At 63.7% G+C, this 17,500-nt stretch overlaps 17 non-coding genes across 17 annotated transcripts; all 17 read left to right on the top strand.

Moving 5' to 3' along the window:
• The first annotated feature begins 371 nt into the window (after window positions 1-371).
• On the top strand, window positions 372-562 carry LOC138229120 (U2 spliceosomal RNA). The gene has a single exon (XR_011185601.1). It is a non-coding gene; the product is annotated as a U2 spliceosomal RNA (small nuclear RNA).
• An 817-nt stretch (window positions 563-1,379) lies between these two features.
• On the top strand, window positions 1,380-1,570 carry LOC138229119 (U2 spliceosomal RNA). The gene has a single exon (XR_011185600.1). It is a non-coding gene; the product is annotated as a U2 spliceosomal RNA (small nuclear RNA).
• An 817-nt stretch (window positions 1,571-2,387) lies between these two features.
• Window positions 2,388-2,578, top strand: LOC138229118 (U2 spliceosomal RNA). The gene has a single exon (XR_011185599.1). It is a non-coding gene; the product is annotated as a U2 spliceosomal RNA (small nuclear RNA).
• An 817-nt stretch (window positions 2,579-3,395) lies between these two features.
• LOC138229117 (U2 spliceosomal RNA) lies at window positions 3,396-3,586 on the top strand. Its single transcript, XR_011185598.1, has one exon. It is a non-coding gene; the product is annotated as a U2 spliceosomal RNA (small nuclear RNA).
• Window positions 3,587-4,404: 818 nt separating this feature from the next.
• LOC138229116 (U2 spliceosomal RNA) lies at window positions 4,405-4,595 on the top strand. The gene has a single exon (XR_011185597.1). It is a non-coding gene; the product is annotated as a U2 spliceosomal RNA (small nuclear RNA).
• Window positions 4,596-5,410: 815 nt separating this feature from the next.
• Window positions 5,411-5,601, top strand: LOC138229115 (U2 spliceosomal RNA). Its single transcript, XR_011185596.1, has one exon. It is a non-coding gene; the product is annotated as a U2 spliceosomal RNA (small nuclear RNA).
• An 817-nt stretch (window positions 5,602-6,418) lies between these two features.
• On the top strand, window positions 6,419-6,609 carry LOC138229114 (U2 spliceosomal RNA). Its single transcript, XR_011185595.1, has one exon. It is a non-coding gene; the product is annotated as a U2 spliceosomal RNA (small nuclear RNA).
• An 815-nt stretch (window positions 6,610-7,424) lies between these two features.
• LOC138229113 (U2 spliceosomal RNA) lies at window positions 7,425-7,615 on the top strand. Its single transcript, XR_011185594.1, has one exon. It is a non-coding gene; the product is annotated as a U2 spliceosomal RNA (small nuclear RNA).
• Window positions 7,616-8,434: 819 nt separating this feature from the next.
• On the top strand, window positions 8,435-8,625 carry LOC138229112 (U2 spliceosomal RNA). The gene has a single exon (XR_011185593.1). It is a non-coding gene; the product is annotated as a U2 spliceosomal RNA (small nuclear RNA).
• Window positions 8,626-9,440: 815 nt separating this feature from the next.
• On the top strand, window positions 9,441-9,631 carry LOC138229111 (U2 spliceosomal RNA). The gene has a single exon (XR_011185592.1). It is a non-coding gene; the product is annotated as a U2 spliceosomal RNA (small nuclear RNA).
• An 819-nt stretch (window positions 9,632-10,450) lies between these two features.
• On the top strand, window positions 10,451-10,641 carry LOC138229109 (U2 spliceosomal RNA). Its single transcript, XR_011185590.1, has one exon. It is a non-coding gene; the product is annotated as a U2 spliceosomal RNA (small nuclear RNA).
• Window positions 10,642-11,459: 818 nt separating this feature from the next.
• On the top strand, window positions 11,460-11,650 carry LOC138229108 (U2 spliceosomal RNA). Its single transcript, XR_011185589.1, has one exon. It is a non-coding gene; the product is annotated as a U2 spliceosomal RNA (small nuclear RNA).
• An 816-nt stretch (window positions 11,651-12,466) lies between these two features.
• Window positions 12,467-12,657, top strand: LOC138229107 (U2 spliceosomal RNA). The gene has a single exon (XR_011185588.1). It is a non-coding gene; the product is annotated as a U2 spliceosomal RNA (small nuclear RNA).
• Window positions 12,658-13,474: 817 nt separating this feature from the next.
• Window positions 13,475-13,665, top strand: LOC138229106 (U2 spliceosomal RNA). Its single transcript, XR_011185587.1, has one exon. It is a non-coding gene; the product is annotated as a U2 spliceosomal RNA (small nuclear RNA).
• Window positions 13,666-14,483: 818 nt separating this feature from the next.
• On the top strand, window positions 14,484-14,674 carry LOC138229105 (U2 spliceosomal RNA). Its single transcript, XR_011185586.1, has one exon. It is a non-coding gene; the product is annotated as a U2 spliceosomal RNA (small nuclear RNA).
• An 817-nt stretch (window positions 14,675-15,491) lies between these two features.
• Window positions 15,492-15,682, top strand: LOC138229104 (U2 spliceosomal RNA). The gene has a single exon (XR_011185585.1). It is a non-coding gene; the product is annotated as a U2 spliceosomal RNA (small nuclear RNA).
• Window positions 15,683-16,499: 817 nt separating this feature from the next.
• Window positions 16,500-16,690, top strand: LOC138229103 (U2 spliceosomal RNA). The gene has a single exon (XR_011185584.1). It is a non-coding gene; the product is annotated as a U2 spliceosomal RNA (small nuclear RNA).
• The last annotated feature ends 810 nt before the right edge of the window (window positions 16,691-17,500 follow it).

The following is a 17,500-nucleotide window of genomic DNA, read 5'->3' as shown; positions in this document are numbered from 1 at the left end:
TGTGTGTGTGTCCCCGTCCCTCCCGAGAGAGCGCTGCCCCTTGCCTCTGCCCGCAGGTGCCGACGGTCCGCTTTCGCTTGCAGCTCGCTCGGCACAGCTGCTGCTGGTGGGAGGGGCCTAAGCTAAGGAGGCCGGCCGGCTGGCGCCCCCCTGCGGCTGCGGTCGTTGTCGGGCCGTTGACAGGAGATCCAAGAGCAGGGCCCCCGCCCGGGACTGGCGGGCAGGCAGGCGAGCAAGCAGGCAGGCAAGAGAGGGGGAGAGCGGAGTCCGGGCGGCCGGCAGCCGCGTGCGGACCGGGCTCCCGAGGCGTCGGCCTGCGCCGCTGCGCGCCAGCCGGACGCCCGCGCGCCCGCCCAAGGCCGGCGTCGGGCATCGCTTCTCGGCCTTTTGGCTAAGATCAAGTGTAGTATCTGTTCTTATCAGTTTAATATCTGATACGTCCCCCATCGGGGGACCACATATTAAACGGATTTTTGGAACAGGGAGCTGGATCAGGAGCTTGCTCCGTCCTCTCCACGCATCGGCCCGGTATTGCAGCGCCTCCGGGAGCGGTGCACCACCTTCTCTCAGCGGTGAAAAGACAGACGTAGCTAGCAAGCAAGCAAGCAAGCAAGCAAGCGAGGTGGACTGGAGCTCCTTCTTCTCGGGTCTCGTCTCTCGTCCATCTGTGTGTCTCTCTCTCCCCCTCCCCCTCCCCGTCTCCGTTCCCGTGCTCCCTCTGTGCACTTTCCCGCGTCTCGACTCTCTGGGCAAGCAGGCCGGCCCCCTTTTCGGCTCCCGTGCGTTTTCCCTCCAAAAAACTTAGTTTTTTCAGCCTTTTCCCAGGGAGGCAGGCGTGGCTTTTGTGTGTGTGTGTGTGTGTGTGTATGTGTGTGTGTGTGTGTGTGTGTGTCCCCGTCCTCGCAGGCGGGCCCCTTTCGACAGCCGGGCGGTTTCCCTCCAAAAAACTTAGTATATACACCTTTTCTTCCTTTTTTTCCGGCAGGCGGGCAGGCGCGCGCGTCTGTGTGTGTGTGTGTCCCCGTCCCTCCCGAGAGAGCGCTGCCCCTTGCCTCTGCCCGCAGGTGCCGACGGTCCGCTTTCGCTTGCAGCTCGCTCGGCACAGCTGCTGCTGGTGGGAGGGGCCTAAGCTAAGGAGGCCGGCCGGCTGGCGCCCCCCTGCGGCTGCGGTCGTTGTCGGGCCGTTGACAGGAGATCCAAGAGCAGGGCCCCCGCCCGGGACTGGCGGGCAGGCAGGCGAGCAAGCAGGCAGGCAAGAGAGGGGGAGAGCGGAGTCCGGGCGGCCGGCAGCCGCGTGCGGACCGGGCTCCCGAGGCGTCGGCCTGCGCCGCTGCGCGCCAGCCGGACGCCCGCGCGCCCGCCCAAGGCCGGCGTCGGGCATCGCTTCTCGGCCTTTTGGCTAAGATCAAGTGTAGTATCTGTTCTTATCAGTTTAATATCTGATACGTCCCCCATCGGGGGACCACATATTAAACGGATTTTTGGAACAGGGAGCTGGATCAGGAGCTTGCTCCGTCCTCTCCACGCATCGGCCCGGTATTGCAGCGCCTCCGGGAGCGGTGCACCACCTTCTCTCAGCGGTGAAAAGACAGACGTAGCTAGCAAGCAAGCAAGCAAGCAAGCAAGCGAGGTGGACTGGAGCTCCTTCTTCTCGGGTCTCGTCTCTCGTCCATCTGTGTGTCTCTCTCTCCCCCTCCCCCTCCCCGTCTCCGTTCCCGTGCTCCCTCTGTGCACTTTCCCGCGTCTCGACTCTCTGGGCAAGCAGGCCGGCCCCCTTTTCGGCTCCCGTGCGTTTTCCCTCCAAAAAACTTAGTTTTTTCAGCCTTTTCCCAGGGAGGCAGGCGTGGCTTTTGTGTGTGTGTGTGTGTGTGTGTATGTGTGTGTGTGTGTGTGTGTGTGTCCCCGTCCTCGCAGGCGGGCCCCTTTCGACAGCCGGGCGGTTTCCCTCCAAAAAACTTAGTATATACACCTTTTCTTCCTTTTTTTCCGGCAGGCGGGCAGGCGCGCGCGTCTGTGTGTGTGTGTGTCCCCGTCCCTCCCGAGAGAGCGCTGCCCCTTGCCTCTGCCCGCAGGTGCCGACGGTCCGCTTTCGCTTGCAGCTCGCTCGGCACAGCTGCTGCTGGTGGGAGGGGCCTAAGCTAAGGAGGCCGGCCGGCTGGCGCCCCCCTGCGGCTGCGGTCGTTGTCGGGCCGTTGACAGGAGATCCAAGAGCAGGGCCCCCGCCCGGGACTGGCGGGCAGGCAGGCGAGCAAGCAGGCAGGCAAGAGAGGGGGAGAGCGGAGTCCGGGCGGCCGGCAGCCGCGTGCGGACCGGGCTCCCGAGGCGTCGGCCTGCGCCGCTGCGCGCCAGCCGGACGCCCGCGCGCCCGCCCAAGGCCGGCGTCGGGCATCGCTTCTCGGCCTTTTGGCTAAGATCAAGTGTAGTATCTGTTCTTATCAGTTTAATATCTGATACGTCCCCCATCGGGGGACCACATATTAAACGGATTTTTGGAACAGGGAGCTGGATCAGGAGCTTGCTCCGTCCTCTCCACGCATCGGCCCGGTATTGCAGCGCCTCCGGGAGCGGTGCACCACCTTCTCTCAGCGGTGAAAAGACAGACGTAGCTAGCAAGCAAGCAAGCAAGCAAGCAAGCGAGGTGGACTGGAGCTCCTTCTTCTCGGGTCTCGTCTCTCGTCCATCTGTGTGTCTCTCTCTCCCCCTCCCCCTCCCCGTCTCCGTTCCCGTGCTCCCTCTGTGCACTTTCCCGCGTCTCGACTCTCTGGGCAAGCAGGCCGGCCCCCTTTTCGGCTCCCGTGCGTTTTCCCTCCAAAAAACTTAGTTTTTTCAGCCTTTTCCCAGGGAGGCAGGCGTGGCTTTTGTGTGTGTGTGTGTGTGTGTGTGTATGTGTGTGTGTGTGTGTGTGTGTCCCCGTCCTCGCAGGCGGGCCCCTTTCGACAGCCGGGCGGTTTCCCTCCAAAAAACTTAGTATATACACCTTTTCTTCCTTTTTTTCCGGCAGGCGGGCAGGCGCGCGCGTCTGTGTGTGTGTGTGTCCCCGTCCCTCCCGAGAGAGCGCTGCCCCTTGCCTCTGCCCGCAGGTGCCGACGGTCCGCTTTCGCTTGCAGCTCGCTCGGCACAGCTGCTGCTGGTGGGAGGGGCCTAAGCTAAGGAGGCCGGCCGGCTGGCGCCCCCCTGCGGCTGCGGTCGTTGTCGGGCCGTTGACAGGAGATCCAAGAGCAGGGCCCCCGCCCGGGACTGGCGGGCAGGCAGGCGAGCAAGCAGGCAGGCAAGAGAGGGGGAGAGCGGAGTCCGGGCGGCCGGCAGCCGCGTGCGGACCGGGCTCCCGAGGCGTCGGCCTGCGCCGCTGCGCGCCAGCCGGACGCCCGCGCGCCCGCCCAAGGCCGGCGTCGGGCATCGCTTCTCGGCCTTTTGGCTAAGATCAAGTGTAGTATCTGTTCTTATCAGTTTAATATCTGATACGTCCCCCATCGGGGGACCACATATTAAACGGATTTTTGGAACAGGGAGCTGGATCAGGAGCTTGCTCCGTCCTCTCCACGCATCGGCCCGGTATTGCAGCGCCTCCGGGAGCGGTGCACCACCTTCTCTCAGCGGTGAAAAGACAGACGTAGCTAGCAAGCAAGCAAGCAAGCAAGCAAGCGAGGTGGACTGGAGCTCCTTCTTCTCGGGTCTCGTCTCTCGTCCATCTGTGTGTCTCTCTCTCCCCCTCCCCCTCCCCGTCTCCGTTCCCGTGCTCCCTCTGTGCACTTTCCCGCGTCTCGACTCTCTGGGCAAGCAGGCCGGCCCCCTTTTCGGCTCCCGTGCGTTTTCCCTCCAAAAAACTTAGTTTTTTCAGCCTTTTCCCAGGGAGGCAGGCGTGGCTTTGTGTGTGTGTGTGTGTGTGTGTGTGTATGTGTGTGTGTGTGTGTGTGTGTCCCCGTCCTCGCAGGCGGGCCCCTTTCGACAGCCGGGCGGTTTCCCTCCAAAAAACTTAGTATATACACCTTTTCTTCCTTTTTTTCCGGCAGGCGGGCAGGCGCGCGCGTCTGTGTGTGTGTGTGTCCCCGTCCCTCCCGAGAGAGCGCTGCCCCTTGCCTCTGCCCGCAGGTGCCGACGGTCCGCTTTCGCTTGCAGCTCGCTCGGCACAGCTGCTGCTGGTGGGAGGGGCCTAAGCTAAGGAGGCCGGCCGGCTGGCGCCCCCCTGCGGCTGCGGTCGTTGTCGGGCCGTTGACAGGAGATCCAAGAGCAGGGCCCCCGCCCGGGACTGGCGGGCAGGCAGGCGAGCAAGCAGGCAGGCAAGAGAGGGGGAGAGCGGAGTCCGGGCGGCCGGCAGCCGCGTGCGGACCGGGCTCCCGAGGCGTCGGCCTGCGCCGCTGCGCGCCAGCCGGACGCCCGCGCGCCCGCCCAAGGCCGGCGTCGGGCATCGCTTCTCGGCCTTTTGGCTAAGATCAAGTGTAGTATCTGTTCTTATCAGTTTAATATCTGATACGTCCCCCATCGGGGGACCACATATTAAACGGATTTTTGGAACAGGGAGCTGGATCAGGAGCTTGCTCCGTCCTCTCCACGCATCGGCCCGGTATTGCAGCGCCTCCGGGAGCGGTGCACCACCTTCTCTCAGCGGTGAAAAGACAGACGTAGCTAGCAAGCAAGCAAGCAAGCAAGCAAGCGAGGTGGACTGGAGCTCCTTCTTCTCGGGTCTCGTCTCTCGTCCATCTGTGTGTCTCTCTCTCCCCCTCCCCCTCCCCGTCTCCGTTCCCGTGCTCCCTCTGTGCACTTTCCCGCGTCTCGACTCTCTGGGCAAGCAGGCCGGCCCCCTTTTCGGCTCCCGTGCGTTTTCCCTCCAAAAAACTTAGTTTTTTCAGCCTTTTCCCAGGGAGGCAGGCGTGGCTTTTGTGTGTGTGTGTGTGTGTGTGTATGTGTGTGTGTGTGTGTGTGTGTCCCCGTCCTCGCAGGCGGGCCCCTTTCGACAGCCGGGCGGTTTCCCTCCAAAAAACTTAGTATATACACCTTTTCTTCCTTTTTTTCCGGCAGGCGGGCAGGCGCGCGCGTCTGTGTGTGTGTGTGTCCCCGTCCCTCCCGAGAGAGCGCTGCCCCTTGCCTCTGCCCGCAGGTGCCGACGGTCCGCTTTCGCTTGCAGCTCGCTCGGCACAGCTGCTGCTGGTGGGAGGGGCCTAAGCTAAGGAGGCCGGCCGGCTGGCGCCCCCCTGCGGCTGCGGTCGTTGTCGGGCCGTTGACAGGAGATCCAAGAGCAGGGCCCCCGCCCGGGACTGGCGGGCAGGCAGGCGAGCAAGCAGGCAGGCAAGAGAGGGGGAGAGCGGAGTCCGGGCGGCCGGCAGCCGCGTGCGGACCGGGCTCCCGAGGCGTCGGCCTGCGCCGCTGCGCGCCAGCCGGACGCCCGCGCGCCCGCCCAAGGCCGGCGTCGGGCATCGCTTCTCGGCCTTTTGGCTAAGATCAAGTGTAGTATCTGTTCTTATCAGTTTAATATCTGATACGTCCCCCATCGGGGGACCACATATTAAACGGATTTTTGGAACAGGGAGCTGGATCAGGAGCTTGCTCCGTCCTCTCCACGCATCGGCCCGGTATTGCAGCGCCTCCGGGAGCGGTGCACCACCTTCTCTCAGCGGTGAAAAGACAGACGTAGCTAGCAAGCAAGCAAGCAAGCAAGCAAGCGAGGTGGACTGGAGCTCCTTCTTCTCGGGTCTCGTCTCTCGTCCATCTGTGTGTCTCTCTCTCCCCCTCCCCCTCCCCGTCTCCGTTCCCGTGCTCCCTCTGTGCACTTTCCCGCGTCTCGACTCTCTGGGCAAGCAGGCCGGCCCCCTTTTCGGCTCCCGTGCGTTTTCCCTCCAAAAAACTTAGTTTTTTCAGCCTTTTCCCAGGGAGGCAGGCGTGGCTTGTGTGTGTGTGTGTGTGTGTGTGTGTGTGTGTGTGTGTGTGTGTGTGTGTCCCCGTCCTCGCAGGCGGGCCCCTTTCGACAGCCGGGCGGTTTCCCTCCAAAAAACTTAGTATATACACCTTTTCTTCCTTTTTTTCCGGCAGGCGGGCAGGCGCGCGCGTCTGTGTGTGTGTGTGTCCCCGTCCCTCCCGAGAGAGCGCTGCCCCTTGCCTCTGCCCGCAGGTGCCGACGGTCCGCTTTCGCTTGCAGCTCGCTCGGCACAGCTGCTGCTGGTGGGAGGGGCCTAAGCTAAGGAGGCCGGCCGGCTGGCGCCCCCCTGCGGCTGCGGTCGTTGTCGGGCCGTTGACAGGAGATCCAAGAGCAGGGCCCCCGCCCGGGACTGGCGGGCAGGCAGGCGAGCAAGCAGGCAGGCAAGAGAGGGGGAGAGCGGAGTCCGGGCGGCCGGCAGCCGCGTGCGGACCGGGCTCCCGAGGCGTCGGCCTGCGCCGCTGCGCGCCAGCCGGACGCCCGCGCGCCCGCCCAAGGCCGGCGTCGGGCATCGCTTCTCGGCCTTTTGGCTAAGATCAAGTGTAGTATCTGTTCTTATCAGTTTAATATCTGATACGTCCCCCATCGGGGGACCACATATTAAACGGATTTTTGGAACAGGGAGCTGGATCAGGAGCTTGCTCCGTCCTCTCCACGCATCGGCCCGGTATTGCAGCGCCTCCGGGAGCGGTGCACCACCTTCTCTCAGCGGTGAAAAGACAGACGTAGCTAGCAAGCAAGCAAGCAAGCAAGCAAGCGAGGTGGACTGGAGCTCCTTCTTCTCGGGTCTCGTCTCTCGTCCATCTGTGTGTCTCTCTCTCCCCCTCCCCCTCCCCGTCTCCGTTCCCGTGCTCCCTCTGTGCACTTTCCCGCGTCTCGACTCTCTGGGCAAGCAGGCCGGCCCCCTTTTCGGCTCCCGTGCGTTTTCCCTCCAAAAAACTTAGTTTTTTCAGCCTTTTCCCAGGGAGGCAGGCGTGGCTTTTGTGTGTGTGTGTGTGTGTGTGTGTATGTGTGTGTGTGTGTGTGTGTCCCCGTCCTCGCAGGCGGGCCCCTTTCGACAGCCGGGCGGTTTCCCTCCAAAAAACTTAGTATATACACCTTTTCTTCCTTTTTTTCCGGCAGGCGGGCAGGCGCGCGCGTCTGTGTGTGTGTGTGTCCCCGTCCCTCCCGAGAGAGCGCTGCCCCTTGCCTCTGCCCGCAGGTGCCGACGGTCCGCTTTCGCTTGCAGCTCGCTCGGCACAGCTGCTGCTGGTGGGAGGGGCCTAAGCTAAGGAGGCCGGCCGGCTGGCGCCCCCCTGCGGCTGCGGTCGTTGTCGGGCCGTTGACAGGAGATCCAAGAGCAGGGCCCCCGCCCGGGACTGGCGGGCAGGCAGGCGAGCAAGCAGGCAGGCAAGAGAGGGGGAGAGCGGAGTCCGGGCGGCCGGCAGCCGCGTGCGGACCGGGCTCCCGAGGCGTCGGCCTGCGCCGCTGCGCGCCAGCCGGACGCCCGCGCGCCCGCCCAAGGCCGGCGTCGGGCATCGCTTCTCGGCCTTTTGGCTAAGATCAAGTGTAGTATCTGTTCTTATCAGTTTAATATCTGATACGTCCCCCATCGGGGGACCACATATTAAACGGATTTTTGGAACAGGGAGCTGGATCAGGAGCTTGCTCCGTCCTCTCCACGCATCGGCCCGGTATTGCAGCGCCTCCGGGAGCGGTGCACCACCTTCTCTCAGCGGTGAAAAGACAGACGTAGCTAGCAAGCAAGCAAGCAAGCAAGCAAGCGAGGTGGACTGGAGCTCCTTCTTCTCGGGTCTCGTCTCTCGTCCATCTGTGTGTCTCTCTCTCCCCCTCCCCCTCCCCGTCTCCGTTCCCGTGCTCCCTCTGTGCACTTTCCCGCGTCTCGACTCTCTGGGCAAGCAGGCCGGCCCCCTTTTCGGCTCCCGTGCGTTTTCCCTCCAAAAAACTTAGTTTTTTCAGCCTTTTCCCAGGGAGGCAGGCGTGGCTTTTGTGTGTGTGTGTGTGTGTGTGTGTGTATGTGTGTGTGTGTGTGTGTGTGTCCCCGTCCTCGCAGGCGGGCCCCTTTCGACAGCCGGGCGGTTTCCCTCCAAAAAACTTAGTATATACACCTTTTCTTCCTTTTTTTCCGGCAGGCGGGCAGGCGCGCGCGTCTGTGTGTGTGTGTGTCCCCGTCCCTCCCGAGAGAGCGCTGCCCCTTGCCTCTGCCCGCAGGTGCCGACGGTCCGCTTTCGCTTGCAGCTCGCTCGGCACAGCTGCTGCTGGTGGGAGGGGCCTAAGCTAAGGAGGCCGGCCGGCTGGCGCCCCCCTGCGGCTGCGGTCGTTGTCGGGCCGTTGACAGGAGATCCAAGAGCAGGGCCCCCGCCCGGGACTGGCGGGCAGGCAGGCGAGCAAGCAGGCAGGCAAGAGAGGGGGAGAGCGGAGTCCGGGCGGCCGGCAGCCGCGTGCGGACCGGGCTCCCGAGGCGTCGGCCTGCGCCGCTGCGCGCCAGCCGGACGCCCGCGCGCCCGCCCAAGGCCGGCGTCGGGCATCGCTTCTCGGCCTTTTGGCTAAGATCAAGTGTAGTATCTGTTCTTATCAGTTTAATATCTGATACGTCCCCCATCGGGGGACCACATATTAAACGGATTTTTGGAACAGGGAGCTGGATCAGGAGCTTGCTCCGTCCTCTCCACGCATCGGCCCGGTATTGCAGCGCCTCCGGGAGCGGTGCACCACCTTCTCTCAGCGGTGAAAAGACAGACGTAGCTAGCAAGCAAGCAAGCAAGCAAGCAAGCGAGGTGGACTGGAGCTCCTTCTTCTCGGGTCTCGTCTCTCGTCCATCTGTGTGTCTCTCTCTCCCCCTCCCCCTCCCCGTCTCCGTTCCCGTGCTCCCTCTGTGCACTTTCCCGCGTCTCGACTCTCTGGGCAAGCAGGCCGGCCCCCTTTTCGGCTCCCGTGCGTTTTCCCTCCAAAAAACTTAGTTTTTTCAGCCTTTTCCCAGGGAGGCAGGCGTGGCTTTTGTGTGTGTGTGTGTGTGTGTATGTGTGTGTGTGTGTGTGTGTGTGTCCCCGTCCTCGCAGGCGGGCCCCTTTCGACAGCCGGGCGGTTTCCCTCCAAAAAACTTAGTATATACACCTTTTCTTCCTTTTTTTCCGGCAGGCGGGCAGGCGCGCGCGTCTGTGTGTGTGTGTGTCCCCGTCCCTCCCGAGAGAGCGCTGCCCCTTGCCTCTGCCCGCAGGTGCCGACGGTCCGCTTTCGCTTGCAGCTCGCTCGGCACAGCTGCTGCTGGTGGGAGGGGCCTAAGCTAAGGAGGCCGGCCGGCTGGCGCCCCCCTGCGGCTGCGGTCGTTGTCGGGCCGTTGACAGGAGATCCAAGAGCAGGGCCCCCGCCCGGGACTGGCGGGCAGGCAGGCGAGCAAGCAGGCAGGCAAGAGAGGGGGAGAGCGGAGTCCGGGCGGCCGGCAGCCGCGTGCGGACCGGGCTCCCGAGGCGTCGGCCTGCGCCGCTGCGCGCCAGCCGGACGCCCGCGCGCCCGCCCAAGGCCGGCGTCGGGCATCGCTTCTCGGCCTTTTGGCTAAGATCAAGTGTAGTATCTGTTCTTATCAGTTTAATATCTGATACGTCCCCCATCGGGGGACCACATATTAAACGGATTTTTGGAACAGGGAGCTGGATCAGGAGCTTGCTCCGTCCTCTCCACGCATCGGCCCGGTATTGCAGCGCCTCCGGGAGCGGTGCACCACCTTCTCTCAGCGGTGAAAAGACAGACGTAGCTAGCAAGCAAGCAAGCAAGCAAGCAAGCGAGGTGGACTGGAGCTCCTTCTTCTCGGGTCTCGTCTCTCGTCCATCTGTGTGTCTCTCTCTCCCCCTCCCCCTCCCCGTCTCCGTTCCCGTGCTCCCTCTGTGCACTTTCCCGCGTCTCGACTCTCTGGGCAAGCAGGCCGGCCCCCTTTTCGGCTCCCGTGCGTTTTCCCTCCAAAAAACTTAGTTTTTTCAGCCTTTTCCCAGGGAGGCAGGCGTGGCTTTTGTGTGTGTGTGTGTGTGTGTGTATGTGTGTGTGTGTGTGTGTGTGTGTGTCCCCGTCCTCGCAGGCGGGCCCCTTTCGACAGCCGGGCGGTTTCCCTCCAAAAAACTTAGTATATACACCTTTTCTTCCTTTTTTTCCGGCAGGCGGGCAGGCGCGCGCGTCTGTGTGTGTGTGTGTCCCCGTCCCTCCCGAGAGAGCGCTGCCCCTTGCCTCTGCCCGCAGGTGCCGACGGTCCGCTTTCGCTTGCAGCTCGCTCGGCACAGCTGCTGCTGGTGGGAGGGGCCTAAGCTAAGGAGGCCGGCCGGCTGGCGCCCCCCTGCGGCTGCGGTCGTTGTCGGGCCGTTGACAGGAGATCCAAGAGCAGGGCCCCCGCCCGGGACTGGCGGGCAGGCAGGCGAGCAAGCAGGCAGGCAAGAGAGGGGGAGAGCGGAGTCCGGGCGGCCGGCAGCCGCGTGCGGACCGGGCTCCCGAGGCGTCGGCCTGCGCCGCTGCGCGCCAGCCGGACGCCCGCGCGCCCGCCCAAGGCCGGCGTCGGGCATCGCTTCTCGGCCTTTTGGCTAAGATCAAGTGTAGTATCTGTTCTTATCAGTTTAATATCTGATACGTCCCCCATCGGGGGACCACATATTAAACGGATTTTTGGAACAGGGAGCTGGATCAGGAGCTTGCTCCGTCCTCTCCACGCATCGGCCCGGTATTGCAGCGCCTCCGGGAGCGGTGCACCACCTTCTCTCAGCGGTGAAAAGACAGACGTAGCTAGCAAGCAAGCAAGCAAGCAAGCAAGCGAGGTGGACTGGAGCTCCTTCTTCTCGGGTCTCGTCTCTCGTCCATCTGTGTGTCTCTCTCTCCCCCTCCCCCTCCCCGTCTCCGTTCCCGTGCTCCCTCTGTGCACTTTCCCGCGTCTCGACTCTCTGGGCAAGCAGGCCGGCCCCCTTTTCGGCTCCCGTGCGTTTTCCCTCCAAAAAACTTAGTTTTTTCAGCCTTTTCCCAGGGAGGCAGGCGTGGCTTTGTGTGTGTGTGTGTGTGTGTGTGTGTATGTGTGTGTGTGTGTGTGTGTGTCCCCGTCCTCGCAGGCGGGCCCCTTTCGACAGCCGGGCGGTTTCCCTCCAAAAAACTTAGTATATACACCTTTTCTTCCTTTTTTTCCGGCAGGCGGGCAGGCGCGCGCGTCTGTGTGTGTGTGTGTCCCCGTCCCTCCCGAGAGAGCGCTGCCCCTTGCCTCTGCCCGCAGGTGCCGACGGTCCGCTTTCGCTTGCAGCTCGCTCGGCACAGCTGCTGCTGGTGGGAGGGGCCTAAGCTAAGGAGGCCGGCCGGCTGGCGCCCCCCTGCGGCTGCGGTCGTTGTCGGGCCGTTGACAGGAGATCCAAGAGCAGGGCCCCCGCCCGGGACTGGCGGGCAGGCAGGCGAGCAAGCAGGCAGGCAAGAGAGGGGGAGAGCGGAGTCCGGGCGGCCGGCAGCCGCGTGCGGACCGGGCTCCCGAGGCGTCGGCCTGCGCCGCTGCGCGCCAGCCGGACGCCCGCGCGCCCGCCCAAGGCCGGCGTCGGGCATCGCTTCTCGGCCTTTTGGCTAAGATCAAGTGTAGTATCTGTTCTTATCAGTTTAATATCTGATACGTCCCCCATCGGGGGACCACATATTAAACGGATTTTTGGAACAGGGAGCTGGATCAGGAGCTTGCTCCGTCCTCTCCACGCATCGGCCCGGTATTGCAGCGCCTCCGGGAGCGGTGCACCACCTTCTCTCAGCGGTGAAAAGACAGACGTAGCTAGCAAGCAAGCAAGCAAGCAAGCAAGCGAGGTGGACTGGAGCTCCTTCTTCTCGGGTCTCGTCTCTCGTCCATCTGTGTGTCTCTCTCTCCCCCTCCCCCTCCCCGTCTCCGTTCCCGTGCTCCCTCTGTGCACTTTCCCGCGTCTCGACTCTCTGGGCAAGCAGGCCGGCCCCCTTTTCGGCTCCCGTGCGTTTTCCCTCCAAAAAACTTAGTTTCAGCCTTTTCCCAGGGAGGCAGGCGTGGCTTTTGTGTGTGTGTGTGTGTGTGTGTGTGTATGTGTGTGTGTGTGTGTGTGTGTCCCCGTCCTCGCAGGCGGGCCCCTTTCGACAGCCGGGCGGTTTCCCTCCAAAAAACTTAGTATATACACCTTTTCTTCCTTTTTTTCCGGCAGGCGGGCAGGCGCGCGCGTCTGTGTGTGTGTGTGTCCCCGTCCCTCCCGAGAGAGCGCTGCCCCTTGCCTCTGCCCGCAGGTGCCGACGGTCCGCTTTCGCTTGCAGCTCGCTCGGCACAGCTGCTGCTGGTGGGAGGGGCCTAAGCTAAGGAGGCCGGCCGGCTGGCGCCCCCCTGCGGCTGCGGTCGTTGTCGGGCCGTTGACAGGAGATCCAAGAGCAGGGCCCCCGCCCGGGACTGGCGGGCAGGCAGGCGAGCAAGCAGGCAGGCAAGAGAGGGGGAGAGCGGAGTCCGGGCGGCCGGCAGCCGCGTGCGGACCGGGCTCCCGAGGCGTCGGCCTGCGCCGCTGCGCGCCAGCCGGACGCCCGCGCGCCCGCCCAAGGCCGGCGTCGGGCATCGCTTCTCGGCCTTTTGGCTAAGATCAAGTGTAGTATCTGTTCTTATCAGTTTAATATCTGATACGTCCCCCATCGGGGGACCACATATTAAACGGATTTTTGGAACAGGGAGCTGGATCAGGAGCTTGCTCCGTCCTCTCCACGCATCGGCCCGGTATTGCAGCGCCTCCGGGAGCGGTGCACCACCTTCTCTCAGCGGTGAAAAGACAGACGTAGCTAGCAAGCAAGCAAGCAAGCAAGCAAGCGAGGTGGACTGGAGCTCCTTCTTCTCGGGTCTCGTCTCTCGTCCATCTGTGTGTCTCTCTCTCCCCCTCCCCCTCCCCGTCTCCGTTCCCGTGCTCCCTCTGTGCACTTTCCCGCGTCTCGACTCTCTGGGCAAGCAGGCCGGCCCCCTTTTCGGCTCCCGTGCGTTTTCCCTCCAAAAAACTTAGTTTTTTCAGCCTTTTCCCAGGGAGGCAGGCGTGGCTTTTGTGTGTGTGTGTGTGTGTGTGTATGTGTGTGTGTGTGTGTGTGTGTGTCCCCGTCCTCGCAGGCGGGCCCCTTTCGACAGCCGGGCGGTTTCCCTCCAAAAAACTTAGTATATACACCTTTTCTTCCTTTTTTTCCGGCAGGCGGGCAGGCGCGCGCGTCTGTGTGTGTGTGTGTCCCCGTCCCTCCCGAGAGAGCGCTGCCCCTTGCCTCTGCCCGCAGGTGCCGACGGTCCGCTTTCGCTTGCAGCTCGCTCGGCACAGCTGCTGCTGGTGGGAGGGGCCTAAGCTAAGGAGGCCGGCCGGCTGGCGCCCCCCTGCGGCTGCGGTCGTTGTCGGGCCGTTGACAGGAGATCCAAGAGCAGGGCCCCCGCCCGGGACTGGCGGGCAGGCAGGCGAGCAAGCAGGCAGGCAAGAGAGGGGGAGAGCGGAGTCCGGGCGGCCGGCAGCCGCGTGCGGACCGGGCTCCCGAGGCGTCGGCCTGCGCCGCTGCGCGCCAGCCGGACGCCCGCGCGCCCGCCCAAGGCCGGCGTCGGGCATCGCTTCTCGGCCTTTTGGCTAAGATCAAGTGTAGTATCTGTTCTTATCAGTTTAATATCTGATACGTCCCCCATCGGGGGACCACATATTAAACGGATTTTTGGAACAGGGAGCTGGATCAGGAGCTTGCTCCGTCCTCTCCACGCATCGGCCCGGTATTGCAGCGCCTCCGGGAGCGGTGCACCACCTTCTCTCAGCGGTGAAAAGACAGACGTAGCTAGCAAGCAAGCAAGCAAGCAAGCAAGCGAGGTGGACTGGAGCTCCTTCTTCTCGGGTCTCGTCTCTCGTCCATCTGTGTGTCTCTCTCTCCCCTCCCCCTCCCCGTCTCCGTTCCCGTGCTCCCTCTGTGCACTTTCCCGCGTCTCGACTCTCTGGGCAAGCAGGCCGGCCCCCTTTTCGGCTCCCGTGCGTTTTCCCTCCAAAAAACTTAGTTTTTTCAGCCTTTTCCCAGGGAGGCAGGCGTGGCTTTTGTGTGTGTGTGTGTGTGTGTGTGTGTATGTGTGTGTGTGTGTGTGTGTGTCCCCGTCCTCGCAGGCGGGCCCCTTTCGACAGCCGGGCGGTTTCCCTCCAAAAAACTTAGTATATACACCTTTTCTTCCTTTTTTTCCGGCAGGCGGGCAGGCGCGCGCGTCTGTGTGTGTGTGTGTCCCCGTCCCTCCCGAGAGAGCGCTGCCCCTTGCCTCTGCCCGCAGGTGCCGACGGTCCGCTTTCGCTTGCAGCTCGCTCGGCACAGCTGCTGCTGGTGGGAGGGGCCTAAGCTAAGGAGGCCGGCCGGCTGGCGCCCCCCTGCGGCTGCGGTCGTTGTCGGGCCGTTGACAGGAGATCCAAGAGCAGGGCCCCCGCCCGGGACTGGCGGGCAGGCAGGCGAGCAAGCAGGCAGGCAAGAGAGGGGGAGAGCGGAGTCCGGGCGGCCGGCAGCCGCGTGCGGACCGGGCTCCCGAGGCGTCGGCCTGCGCCGCTGCGCGCCAGCCGGACGCCCGCGCGCCCGCCCAAGGCCGGCGTCGGGCATCGCTTCTCGGCCTTTTGGCTAAGATCAAGTGTAGTATCTGTTCTTATCAGTTTAATATCTGATACGTCCCCCATCGGGGGACCACATATTAAACGGATTTTTGGAACAGGGAGCTGGATCAGGAGCTTGCTCCGTCCTCTCCACGCATCGGCCCGGTATTGCAGCGCCTCCGGGAGCGGTGCACCACCTTCTCTCAGCGGTGAAAAGACAGACGTAGCTAGCAAGCAAGCAAGCAAGCAAGCAAGCGAGGTGGACTGGAGCTCCTTCTTCTCGGGTCTCGTCTCTCGTCCATCTGTGTGTCTCTCTCTCCCCCTCCCCCTCCCCGTCTCCGTTCCCGTGCTCCCTCTGTGCACTTTCCCGCGTCTCGACTCTCTGGGCAAGCAGGCCGGCCCCCTTTTCGGCTCCCGTGCGTTTTCCCTCCAAAAAACTTAGTTTTTTCAGCCTTTTCCCAGGGAGGCAGGCGTGGCTTTTGTGTGTGTGTGTGTGTGTGTGTGTATGTGTGTGTGTGTGTGTGTGTGTCCCCGTCCTCGCAGGCGGGCCCCTTTCGACAGCCGGGCGGTTTCCCTCCAAAAAACTTAGTATATACACCTTTTCTTCCTTTTTTTCCGGCAGGCGGGCAGGCGCGCGCGTCTGTGTGTGTGTGTGTCCCCGTCCCTCCCGAGAGAGCGCTGCCCCTTGCCTCTGCCCGCAGGTGCCGACGGTCCGCTTTCGCTTGCAGCTCGCTCGGCACAGCTGCTGCTGGTGGGAGGGGCCTAAGCTAAGGAGGCCGGCCGGCTGGCGCCCCCCTGCGGCTGCGGTCGTTGTCGGGCCGTTGACAGGAGATCCAAGAGCAGGGCCCCCGCCCGGGACTGGCGGGCAGGCAGGCGAGCAAGCAGGCAGGCAAGAGAGGGGGAGAGCGGAGTCCGGGCGGCCGGCAGCCGCGTGCGGACCGGGCTCCCGAGGCGTCGGCCTGCGCCGCTGCGCGCCAGCCGGACGCCCGCGCGCCCGCCCAAGGCCGGCGTCGGGCATCGCTTCTCGGCCTTTTGGCTAAGATCAAGTGTAGTATCTGTTCTTATCAGTTTAATATCTGATACGTCCCCCATCGGGGGACCACATATTAAACGGATTTTTGGAACAGGGAGCTGGATCAGGAGCTTGCTCCGTCCTCTCCACGCATCGGCCCGGTATTGCAGCGCCTCCGGGAGCGGTGCACCACCTTCTCTCAGCGGTGAAAAGACAGACGTAGCTAGCAAGCAAGCAAGCAAGCAAGCAAGCGAGGTGGACTGGAGCTCCTTCTTCTCGGGTCTCGTCTCTCGTCCATCTGTGTGTCTCTCTCTCCCCCTCCCCCTCCCCGTCTCCGTTCCCGTGCTCCCTCTGTGCACTTTCCCGCGTCTCGACTCTCTGGGCAAGCAGGCCGGCCCCCTTTTCGGCTCCCGTGCGTTTTCCCTCCAAAAAACTTAGTTTTTTCAGCCTTTTCCCAGGGAGGCAGGCGTGGCTTTTGTGTGTGTGTGTGTGTGTGTGTGTATGTGTGTGTGTGTGTGTGTGTGTCCCCGTCCTCGCAGGCGGGCCCCTTTCGACAGCCGGGCGGTTTCCCTCCAAAAAACTTAGTATATACACCTTTTCTTCCTTTTTTTCCGGCAGGCGGGCAGGCGCGCGCGTCTGTGTGTGTGTGTGTCCCCGTCCCTCCCGAGAGAGCGCTGCCCCTTGCCTCTGCCCGCAGGTGCCGACGGTCCGCTTTCGCTTGCAGCTCGCTCGGCACAGCTGCTGCTGGTGGGAGGGGCCTAAGCTAAGGAGGCCGGCCGGCTGGCGCCCCCCTGCGGCTGCGGTCGTTGTCGGGCCGTTGACAGGAGATCCAAGAGCAGGGCCCCCGCCCGGGACTGGCGGGCAGGCAGGCGAGCAAGCAGGCAGGCAAGAGAGGGGGAGAGCGGAGTCCGGGCGGCCGGCAGCCGCGTGCGGACCGGGCTCCCGAGGCGTCGGCCTGCGCCGCTGCGCGCCAGCCGGACGCCCGCGCGCCCGCCCAAGGCCGGCGTCGGGCATCGCTTCTCGGCCTTTTGGCTAAGATCAAGTGTAGTATCTGTTCTTATCAGTTTAATATCTGATACGTCCCCCATCGGGGGACCACATATTAAACGGATTTTTGGAACAGGGAGCTGGATCAGGAGCTTGCTCCGTCCTCTCCACGCATCGGCCCGGTATTGCAGCGCCTCCGGGAGCGGTGCACCACCTTCTCTCAGCGGTGAAAAGACAGACGTAGCTAGCAAGCAAGCAAGCAAGCAAGCAAGCGAGGTGGACTGGAGCTCCTTCTTCTCGGGTCTCGTCTCTCGTCCATCTGTGTGTCTCTCTCTCCCCCTCCCCCTCCCCGTCTCCGTTCCCGTGCTCCCTCTGTGCACTTTCCCGCGTCTCGACTCTCTGGGCAAGCAGGCCGGCCCCCTTTTCGGCTCCCGTGCGTTTTCCCTCCAAAAAACTTAGTTTTTTCAGCCTTTTCCCAGGGAGGCAGGCGTGGCTTTTGTGTGTGTGTGTGTGTGTGTGTATGTGTGTGTGTGTGTGTGTGTGTGTCCCCGTCCTCGCAGGCGGGCCCCTTTCGACAGCCGGGCGGTTTCCCTCCAAAAAACTTAGTATATACACCTTTTCTTCCTTTTTTTCCGGCAGGCGGGCAGGCGCGCGCGTCTGTGTGTGTGTGTGTCCCCGTCCCTCCCGAGAGAGCGCTGCCCCTTGCCTCTGCCCGCAGGTGCCGACGGTCCGCTTTCGCTTGCAGCTCGCTCGGCACAGCTGCTGCTGGTGGGAGGGGCCTAAGCTAAGGAGGCCGGCCGGCTGGCGCCCCCCTGCGGCTGCGGTCGTTGTCGGGCCGTTGACAGGAGATCCAAGAGCAGGGCCCCCGCCCGGGACTGGCGGGCAGGCAGGCGAGCAAGCAGGCAGGCAAGAGAGGGGGAGAGCGGAGTCCGGGCGGCCGGCAGCCGCGTGCGGACCGGGCTCCCGAGGCGTCGGCCTGCGCCGCTGCGCGCCAGCCGGACGCCCGCGCGCCCGCCCAAGGCCGGC

This window comes from Lepisosteus oculatus, unplaced genomic scaffold (genome assembly GCF_040954835.1).
Source record: "Lepisosteus oculatus isolate fLepOcu1 unplaced genomic scaffold, fLepOcu1.hap2 HAP2_SCAFFOLD_405, whole genome shotgun sequence".
NCBI classification, from domain to species: domain Eukaryota; kingdom Metazoa; phylum Chordata; class Actinopteri; order Semionotiformes; family Lepisosteidae; genus Lepisosteus; species Lepisosteus oculatus.
This window is presented reverse-complemented; position numbering and strand designations above follow the sequence as displayed.